This window comes from Polistes canadensis, unplaced genomic scaffold, assembly GCF_001313835.1.
Source record: "Polistes canadensis isolate GaletaPanama2010 unplaced genomic scaffold, ASM131383v1 scaffold_3, whole genome shotgun sequence".
In the NCBI taxonomy this organism is placed as follows: domain Eukaryota; kingdom Metazoa; phylum Arthropoda; class Insecta; order Hymenoptera; family Vespidae; genus Polistes; species Polistes canadensis.
Window position 1 is genome coordinate 1,752,869 of NW_014569550.1, and position 10,121 is coordinate 1,762,989.

Genomic DNA, 10,121 nt, shown 5'->3' on the forward strand with positions numbered 1-10,121 from the left:
TATTTATTATATTATATATTATATTTATATAAGATATATCTAAAAGTATATCGTTTATATGAAATATATTAAAATTTACGTTAATACGATATAGAAATTTGTTACAAATGTAAATGCAAATGCTTTTTCCAATAATTAGGTCGTATCCGATCGACGTTCGTTACAGAAAGGAAGCTCTAGCATAATTGTTAACTGTAATTCCTCTCTCTTCTGGTCCCAAGATAAAATATCCAACTGCGGCTAACTAATATCTATTTCTCACTCATTACGTTAAGAAAAAAAAAGTATCATTAATAAAGAATCTATTAAAGATAAATCCATCTTTATCCCCCCATAAATCTCGCAATACCTTATTGATAATGTACACGTTTTTCATAACACGAAATTGATCCGGTAAATTCGTTTTATCGACAGTTCATAATAATGTGCGTTTTAATAAAGTGAAAAATATACTTTGTAGTGTGTTTTCTCTTTTCTTGTCTTATAATAATATAATTCGAGTACGCGATTGAAAAAGAATAAAATTACGACGAATAAATTCCACATGCGAGAAAAAGAGAGAAAACAAAATTAAGAGAAAGATTATTATTATTATTGATTAAAAACGATAGGTCGTGTGGGTTTTGAATTCGAAAGTGGCATCTCGTTTGTTTTTTTTAAATACTTATAGTTCAGTGAAAAGCGAAAAGTTTTCATAAATTCTGTCAAGCATGAGTTCTTAACAATACACTTTCTCTCGTTTACACGTAGTATTGATTTCATTATTTTTCGATGCATCGCTTGAACCCTTTCATTCTCCTTGATTCTCTGAAAACGAATAATCATGTTTTTTCTTTCTTTTTTTTATTTATTTTATAGATCGTATTGAGAGAGTATTCACGCGTCGAAAAAGCTTTGGAACGATGCTTGTCTATCATTAGACGTTATGGAAATTACTAATATTATTTTCCCCTATTATTTGTGTTTTATTTTATTTTTATATATAAAATATCGTAATTATAATTGTAAGATAAAATTACTCTCTCGGAAGATTCCCATACTTTCTCAGTTACATTGGGACAAAGTTTTATTATGGACAATGGTTTCGAGAACAATACTCTTACAGATTATTAAAGGGATATCAGGTAGAGAATAGAATTAGTCAAGTAATAAGCTCACAGAGAAACCATGATAACTATTAATTCATATAACAAAGTATTCGAACACCCTTTTCTTTCTCTCTTTCTCTTTCTCTTTCTTTTATTATCTCCGTTACGCTTATCGTTAAATACAGTTACGATACCAGTGGGATTTCTCAATTTGTGTTTGCCCTATCTTTAACATAACACCAAAGACCAATGTTACCACTGGAATGGTGAGAAATAAAATACACCAAGAGTGAAAATTCGAAAAGCTGAACTTTCTTCCGTTTAACTTTAATCCGGTGATTCCGTTTAAAAATCATTATACGAATTTCCGATAGATAAGGCATATGGACCACTAAAACCACTCATATACCAGATTCATTTAATTCACAAAACTAACATGTATTAGAAAAAATTCATAAAGTTATATACATTTTTGTACTATTTATTATTGCAAAAAATATCGATCGAATTGCTTTTATATAATAAAATATTGAAAAATTTTAAAACTCCAGTTAATAGCTTTTGCCTATGAACGACTAATTTGATATTAGATGATATGTCGAATATATTAGAAAACAAAAAAAGGGACAGAAAAAGAGTAGAGACATATAAGATGACTGCGAATATATATAGAATCGAAAATTAATCTCCGTTGGCGACGTTTACGTGCGATAAATTCAACGGAATGCATTTTACGGTGAGAAGCAGTAAAAAAAAAAAAAAAGTATCTTCTACTAGAAACCCGTATTTATAGACAAAGCTATTAAATTGTCAGAGACTTCGATAAGGCAACAAATTTTTCTTCAACTTACCTATCTACTAACTATAACACGAAAAAACACCGATAAACATTCCACACGTATATATACCTACACATATACATAAACATGATACACCTCATATACAGTATCATGTTACAACATGTTGTTATCGCTTAAAGCTTCTTCTCCCTTTTTCCTGCTTCCTCCATCTTACTTCAGTACACGTTTATAATATAGCCGGTTTGAGCTTGAAAAAGTCTCCCATGTACTATCTCGACTTTGTAAAAACATTAATAAACAAATATAAACTGTAGCAAAGTAATTTTTCACACCACCTGTACGAATAAAAAATAACTTTCTACTTTGTTGTTATTTGTTCTTTTAAATATCTTCGTTTCGAATATACGTTGGATGAAAAGTTACTGCAATAACGATGATGATTCCGTAATTTTACAAGATTATTCAATTTTCATAAATATAATACAAAATATATAAAAATATATCTCGTAGTATTTTCAACAAACGCAATTTTATTTAAAATAAAGGAATATAATTATTTTAAAATAAATACAAAAAAAAATATGTGATGAAATATCTATATAATTGATTTATTTTTCGACAAATTTTACTTAACGAACATTAAAAGAAAAATAAAAAAGAAAATAATCATTCTATCTAATAATTATATTGGATCTCATAGTAAAAAATATTGGAAAAATAAGACATAGGAATTTTATATGCTCCAATTTCTAAAAATATTGCATTTACTTTTTTCATTTCTATTTTTTGTTTTCTTTTTTTTTATTATTCTATAATCAATGGCATTATTTAATAAAATACTCTCTCATATGGTCATTAAAGAATTAAAACTCGTAAAAATATTTTTATCGAAATGATTAAACATAAATGATTTTCATGGAAATTAATTTCACATTCTCGCGTAAAAGGTATTAGAGCAAGATATTGTTCATTTAACTTAACAATAGTAAGAAGATTTCCGACGAAGACTTTTCGAGATATAATAAATATAAAGAAAGGAGAAATATAAAAAGAGAAAAAAAAGGAGTCAAAATGATCAAGTTTCAATGGTAGTCTAAGGAATATCAGTCAAAAGTCTCGTATGAGTGTCAATATAGCAAAGGATCGAAGACTTTTAAGTCCCAATTTATTGCCGAGGCTATGATGGAAAATGAAATGAAAAAGAGGCAAAAGATTCAAGAAATAGTATCTTTCTGAAGAATGTTCTTCCATATCGAGCACTATGTTCAATTTCACCCATCTAAGCTTATATTATTCAATCACGTGGAAAGAAATTCGTGTATGAATTCTAACTCTGTATATATATAAATAAAAAATAATAATAAATAAAAAATATATATAGTAATAAATAGAACAAAAAAAAAATAAATAAATAAATAAATAATGATAAGATAATAATAAAATTATTCTAGTATACGTTAGTTAGCTTTTTTTAAAGTTACATTAACGCATCGAATTTGAAGATCATTTTTCGCGTGGGTGTTATAACTCTCTGTCTATATATAAAAAATAAAAATAATAAAAATGAAAATATTTTATGAGACAAATGGTTTTTAAAGTAAAGTATTTGTAGAATACTTTTCACGTGATAGTCGATAAATATTTTTTAAAACACACACAGCTTTAAAAAAAAAAAAACGAAAAGAAACACGTAAAAACAAATCATTGACAAATATTTTCTGTAAAGCTAAATCCGTAATTTATCAAAGCAATAACAGCATTCGTTGGCACAATAATAATTTAATCAAGATTTGCGAATACATTGTACACTATATTCGTATAAAATCACGTTCTAACGACAAACCATGAAATTGGATTTACTAGTATCTATTATTAAGACAGATAACACGAAATGAACCACAAACATTTGTCTTCTTTACTCATAATGGTTTATTATATTATTAAGAAAAATAAGATTACTTTATTCTCATAGATCAATCATAAGTTATAATTTTCACAAGAAAATCGTATAATATGATAAACGAATATTCTTTTTAAAAGAGATCCCCATTGATTATGCAAAACATTTTAATTTTATATGAAACATATTGCAAGACAAAATGAACAAAATCGATAAATATAACCTACTTACCGACATTCTATATTAATTTATCATTGTCTGTCTGTAATCATTACTCCCTTAAGAATAATTAAAGAGATTTTTCGTAATTCCAAGAGGAGTCTAGAGTTCCTTATATTTTGTAATATAGATACACACATACATGCACACACACAACAGTGTAAGATCATTAACACTCGTCTCCTATTAACTCACTGCGCTTGTTCGTACTTTCACCCTACGGGATTCATTTGAATAAATTGGCAGAACCGCGTAGAGGAATGCTCTCCGTGCTTTAATTAAGGTAATAATTTATAACCAAGTTAATAAGGTCAATCTCGAGGAAAAATATACAAACTAGATCGATCACCATCTCTCCGATCATTTAAAAAATCTTCGAGAAGACAAAAATTCGTACGAACATTTCAAATATTTTATCGATCATTTTCATAAGAAATACTTCAATTTGAGAGCTTATTACATAACGCGCAAACTATTTTTTTTTATTCAAAAAGTTAATTACGTCATAGACGAAATACAAACATCCAAATCAAATTGAAGAGAAAATAATAAAGTACTGATTATATTATATTAAAATAATGATATTAAAAAATAATTTTTTGTTTAAACATAAGATAATTCTAAGTCAAAAAAAGATTAATTATTAGATATCAAAGAAGTTGAAAACGTTGTTCAGAATTTGTTTGCTAATCACAGGGGCAAATGGGAGACGTATTTTGAAAGTCGGAAAATTACGTTCACGAATAATTTAGAATAAACAACTGCCTTATGAATAGACCTCCTTCACCTCTTTTTTTCCATGTACCCTTTTTAGCAGTACCAAATTAATGCTGTCGAGGCTATTTAATATTAGACGAATGCTTACAAAGCTTCGTGTAAGTCAAGAAGTATGGAAAAAATGGTCTTGTTTATTAACTAATAAAATACAACGAAATAAATTAATTGTATAATCACACGAATATATCATTCTTTATTTAATTATCCTGATAATTATGACAATGGACTTAATCGAACGATTGAAAGAATTTGATTTTATACTTTATATTATATTATATTACAATCGTAGTTGATTGTTTCAAATAAATCGGAAGATATATATTTTTAATTTTTTTTTTATTTAATCCACTGTTATTAATATGTTTATATAATAATATATAACATAATTATGTTTAATCGTAATAAGTTTGAAAAAGAAAATGATATTGAGTAACATTGATGAATATCGATATAGTAAGACAACGAATACGGGTGTTACTACGAATGCATTCACACGGAACAAAGTACGAAGAAAAAAAGAAAGAAAGAAAAAAAAAAGAATGAATGAAAGAAGAAGGAAATGTGGGAACAGCACAGTGGAAAGAAGGAACAGCCAATGGCTGAAACGAAAATGATTCGCGAGAATGGGAGATTCGCGTGACCTCGTTTAACCTCGCGCATCCGAGCGAAAACTAGGCAGCCAAGCAAGCAGGGTGACTTACTCGAGTAAAGGGGGTGAAGGGTGATGTCTCCGCCTTATTTTAATACATGAATATGCAGCAAATGTAGTCGGAAAGTACACTGCAGGTAAGAGAGAAAGATACGTCAATACACGAGCCTCCAAATCTCAATTTTACATACTTTTTCTCTCGAATAAAATATTAATAATTATAATAATAATAATAATATTAATCAAAATTTTACTAAAATTCAAATATAACACAACCACATAATAATATACAATTAGTTATTTCTCTCGTCTAAAAATAAAATTATTAATAAATATGTATCGTAGTTCTAGTTCTTTTTAATGTCTAATTTCCCCCTACGATACATATTTATTCATAATAATATATTGTAACAGAAAATATAAAATATAACAAGAATTAATCGATACTTAGTCAAGAGGTTTCTACACTCACCTAAACCTAAGGATAACCCAAAATGAACAAATTTATTATTAGTATTATTTTTTGTTTTCTATTCCAAAAACTTATGTCAACCTCCCAAAAGACACATTCAACGCTGAATCAACAACCGTATTACACATGAAGGTTGAGGATTCCGGATGGAATTCAGAAGAGTACAAAGGGCCACTCTTGAATCGTGATTTGTCAGCTAAACCTTTCACGAGCTTCTCGAGTCGTGAGTAACAACGTAACAAGCAACCACTATGTCCTGTCACCTTTGCCTATCCACTCAGAAGCAAAAAAAAAAGCAATTTACTGTAGAGAACGTGGTCGTTCAATGTCCCCATACGATCATTTCGTAGATAGAGAAAAAAAGAAACATAACATAGTATAGAGGAAGTAAAATGTGAAGTAAGTTTTTAGGAATAAAAATAAAAGAGAATACGTGAACACTGAAAAATAAAAGTTGAACAAACTTGAGAATCAGTTTCCCTTTGTAGAACATAAACTCGGTCTTTACTATTTGATAAATTTTCATGATAGTGTCTAACGTTTGAACCCAGAACACGCACCAACTAATAAATATACTCGTACAAATGTGTATCATTCCTGTTGACATTTTTCGCAACAATAGGCTACTATATGCTACATATATATTCTATACGTAGAAACGAAACGTGGCACAGGTTTGAAATAAAAAGAGACAGTCTTACATTAGAATGAACATTTCGTTTTAAAGTTATATTCAAAATAGTCGGACTTATTATATCTTTACCGCTGCATTTTTAATTTTACTAAGATAGATTTTGTTGTAAGTATATTCAACGATGACGTAGAGACAAGACAAATCGTTGGCTTTCCTTGAGAATAAGAAAATTGAAAAAAGAAAAAGAAAGAAAAAGAAAAAAAAATACAAAAAGTTTTCGAAACAATTTTTCAATCTCAAGAAAAGATATTAACTTTTTCTATTATTATAAAATAAAGATCCTATGGATAGATAGTATAAAACTAGATGATGTGTTTACGAACTTTCGTGTTAAACCAAGTTTCTAGCTTTCAAATTGAGTTTATTCGAAATCCCTTTATCTTAACTATCACACTCACTAACTCGCTTTTTCTCTCTCTCCCTCTCTCTCTTTCTCTCTCTTTGTCACGACTAAGAAAGAAGGAAAGCTTATATTATTAATTACTCGGACGGATTTCAATTTCGATAGTGGTCTTAATTCGTGAAAAAAATATTTTTGTTTTCCTTCACAAAATAAATACGGGGGTGGGGTGATCTTAATCGACAAATGAAAGTGAGCAAAGATTTGATTTTCACGAATCGACGAAATTAGATGTTACTTAGAATTAGAATAGTTGGGTGATGTGTAAGACGATAAAGAGTATACTAATGATCCACACTTATTTCTTACAAGGTCGAATGGGAATAGAATGCTACGTATAGATAATTCCATGGGGAGTTCCAACGAGAGAAAATATAGTTAAGTAAAAGAAAGAGAGAGAAAACAAGAAAAACAGAATATGTAGTATATATAACGGCATCATTACGATAAAACATTATGCGAAAAGCAGAATACACAATAATCTCGTCTTAAATTCTCCAACATATCTAGAAATAAGAAATTCTCCTCCAGAGTTTTCCCAAGATATTATATTTTATATATATATATAATAGTTACGTTATATTCTTGTAATACATACCATAAACCTTAACTAAATAAGTATTATAAACATATATAAGTCTAGATCCAAAGATTTTTCTCTTATTTTTCTGAAATCGATTCAATATTTTTTCAGGATGATGTTCATATCGAGACATGTGTTATTATAACACATTTTAAGATGAAGATATAACAAAAGGAAGTAAAATAAATTATAAAGGATAGTAAGCTATATGGAAACATGATGGTTTTATTATCCGAATAAACCAATCATTTATATCAACTGACCTCAATGTGTTTCAGTGAATTCAACGATAGATCCTAACAATAAGTCAAGTCTCGCACACTTCGATATTAACGACGTATATACAATACGTGAAAATCTTCTTAATCTTTCGCATTTAAAAAATGTATTCGAGCGTAAAAAAGACGATTCATCCGTAAGAAAATCGTTTTACATTACGCATATATAGATATAATACTATACGCACGAAATATTACGAAGATCAAATGGTTTCTGGATCATATCCGCATACGAATTTGAAATATGAAGAAATTTTTGTTCATTTTATACTAGCGATGCATACACAAAGAAGTTAAGCCATGTAAATATTCAAAGAATCTTTAACTCCCACATTATAGAAAATTCTCGAAAGGACGAACGATTTTGTTCGATACATCTCGTTCGCGTTTCTAGAATTCAAGATTAATAATTTTTTCCATAGAAAAAAAAAAAAGAAGAAAAAAAATAATATAAAGATATCAGTAAGAAAAGAAAAAAAAGTAAAAGAAAGATGTTATCACGTTCAAAGTCCGTTGATCCATTTCCAATATAAACCCTCAAGACAAAACGATGTAACCCTAAGATAGTCACAGTAAGTTCGCTTTTCGAGGGCTTCGTTTTTTTCTCGATCAATTTCTTACAACATGAAGCAGCAACGCGTGACGTGTCAATCCAGCAAAAGAGAGCTTAGAGATGTATGTATTTCCTTCTAGATACACATACTTACGTGGATACATTTTTACGTGTATATATGTGGCAAAAGGAAAGATACCAGATAAAAATGGCTTTCTTCTTTTTTTTATTTCTTTTTTTTTTTTTTCCTCTATTTCTTCTTTATTCCGTCGAAAGTATGAGAGACTTACTTCGTTTAATAGAAAGAATTTCAGAACGGATGTCGTTTTGAATTTAAGGAATTTTCATGACGTTTCAAATATCTGTACACGGATAGACGGAGAATTTTACTATGAATTTTGCAAATAAGATAGAAGAAGAAAGAATTAAAATAAGTATATATATGGTGGTATTCTAAAATTCTATAAATATTTACAAGGATAGGGGGTTCGTACGTGTATAATGTATATGAAAATAAAGATAAGAATGATTTTCTTTTTCTTTTTCTTTTTCTTCTTCTTCTTCTTTATTCGATCCAAGGTACGAGAGATTTGGTTACATTTGGATAGAAAAAATGTAGGAACAGATATCGTTTTGGGTTTAAAAAATGTTGATCACGTGTCAAATGTCTGTATGAGAATGGGAACTTATAAATTTTTCAAGCGAAAGACAAATAGAAAAAGAAAGTAAACTATGTATAAAATATCTTAAAAGTCGTTTTATCGAACCGTAAGATTATCCATTTTTTATAAACAACTATTTTAAGGTTACTAGTGAAATTGAAATGATTAATAAATCAATACTAATCGTAAAAAAGACTTTTGTAATATCAATAAAATAAAGAAAAAAATTCAATTCATAATCTCGACCGCATTTATCTTAAATTTTGTACACCAAAAAGAAAGGGAAAAAAAATTTGCTATTAATTGAATGACCTCTTCAATAATTTAAAAGAACCATTCAATTTTTTATCCTCTATTCTTTATCTCATCGAACAGGTTCAACATTCATAACGCTTATAAAACTTCATTGAAAGTGGGAACAAATTGTGAAAGAAAAAGAAAGAAAAAGAAGAAGAAAAAAAAATAAAGAAAAACGAGAAAAATGAACATGGAAAAGTGGGGAAAAAAAATAGAAAGATAGAGAAAAAATCAATGGTACTTTATCGATAGTATTTTTTTAAACTAGGTATTACATCGATAAGCCTGTTTTTCCTCTATTCCACACGAGAACCACTAAAGACCGCCAATCTTCGACCCAATTTAGTTAGGTCCGATCCAATATAGCGAGCCAATCCCATAACACGTTGCAACATTTCGGCCCTTCCTAGGTGGACGGTACTCACCTAATCGCTGTCTAGTTCCACCTATATACATTCTTCGTGAGGAAATAGATCGGTACACACAATTTAATTCACGAATATATTACTTTATGTCAACTTCTTATAACATCTATATTGAATACAGAGGTAAACAAAAGATTAAAAAGAAACGAAAAATAATGATGTAATATCCACGTGTTTCTGAATTTAAGAAAGATCGTAACAAAAAGTAGATATATATTGTTTCTTTACTTGAAAATTTGTTTAACTATAATCGCGAAAATATTCTAAGATTAGATATCCTTTTAATAATAATAAATTATAATACCTTATAATTTAATATATATA

The 10,121-nt window shown here is 28.5% G+C and overlaps 1 protein-coding gene across 1 annotated transcript in view; it reads right to left on the minus strand.

Moving 5' to 3' along the window:
• The window catches only part of LOC106785808 (cAMP-specific 3',5'-cyclic phosphodiesterase), a 325,274-nt gene that overhangs the window by 285,465 nt on the left and 29,688 nt on the right, over positions 1-10,121 (minus strand). The gene's annotated exons all lie outside the window — the stretch shown is intronic.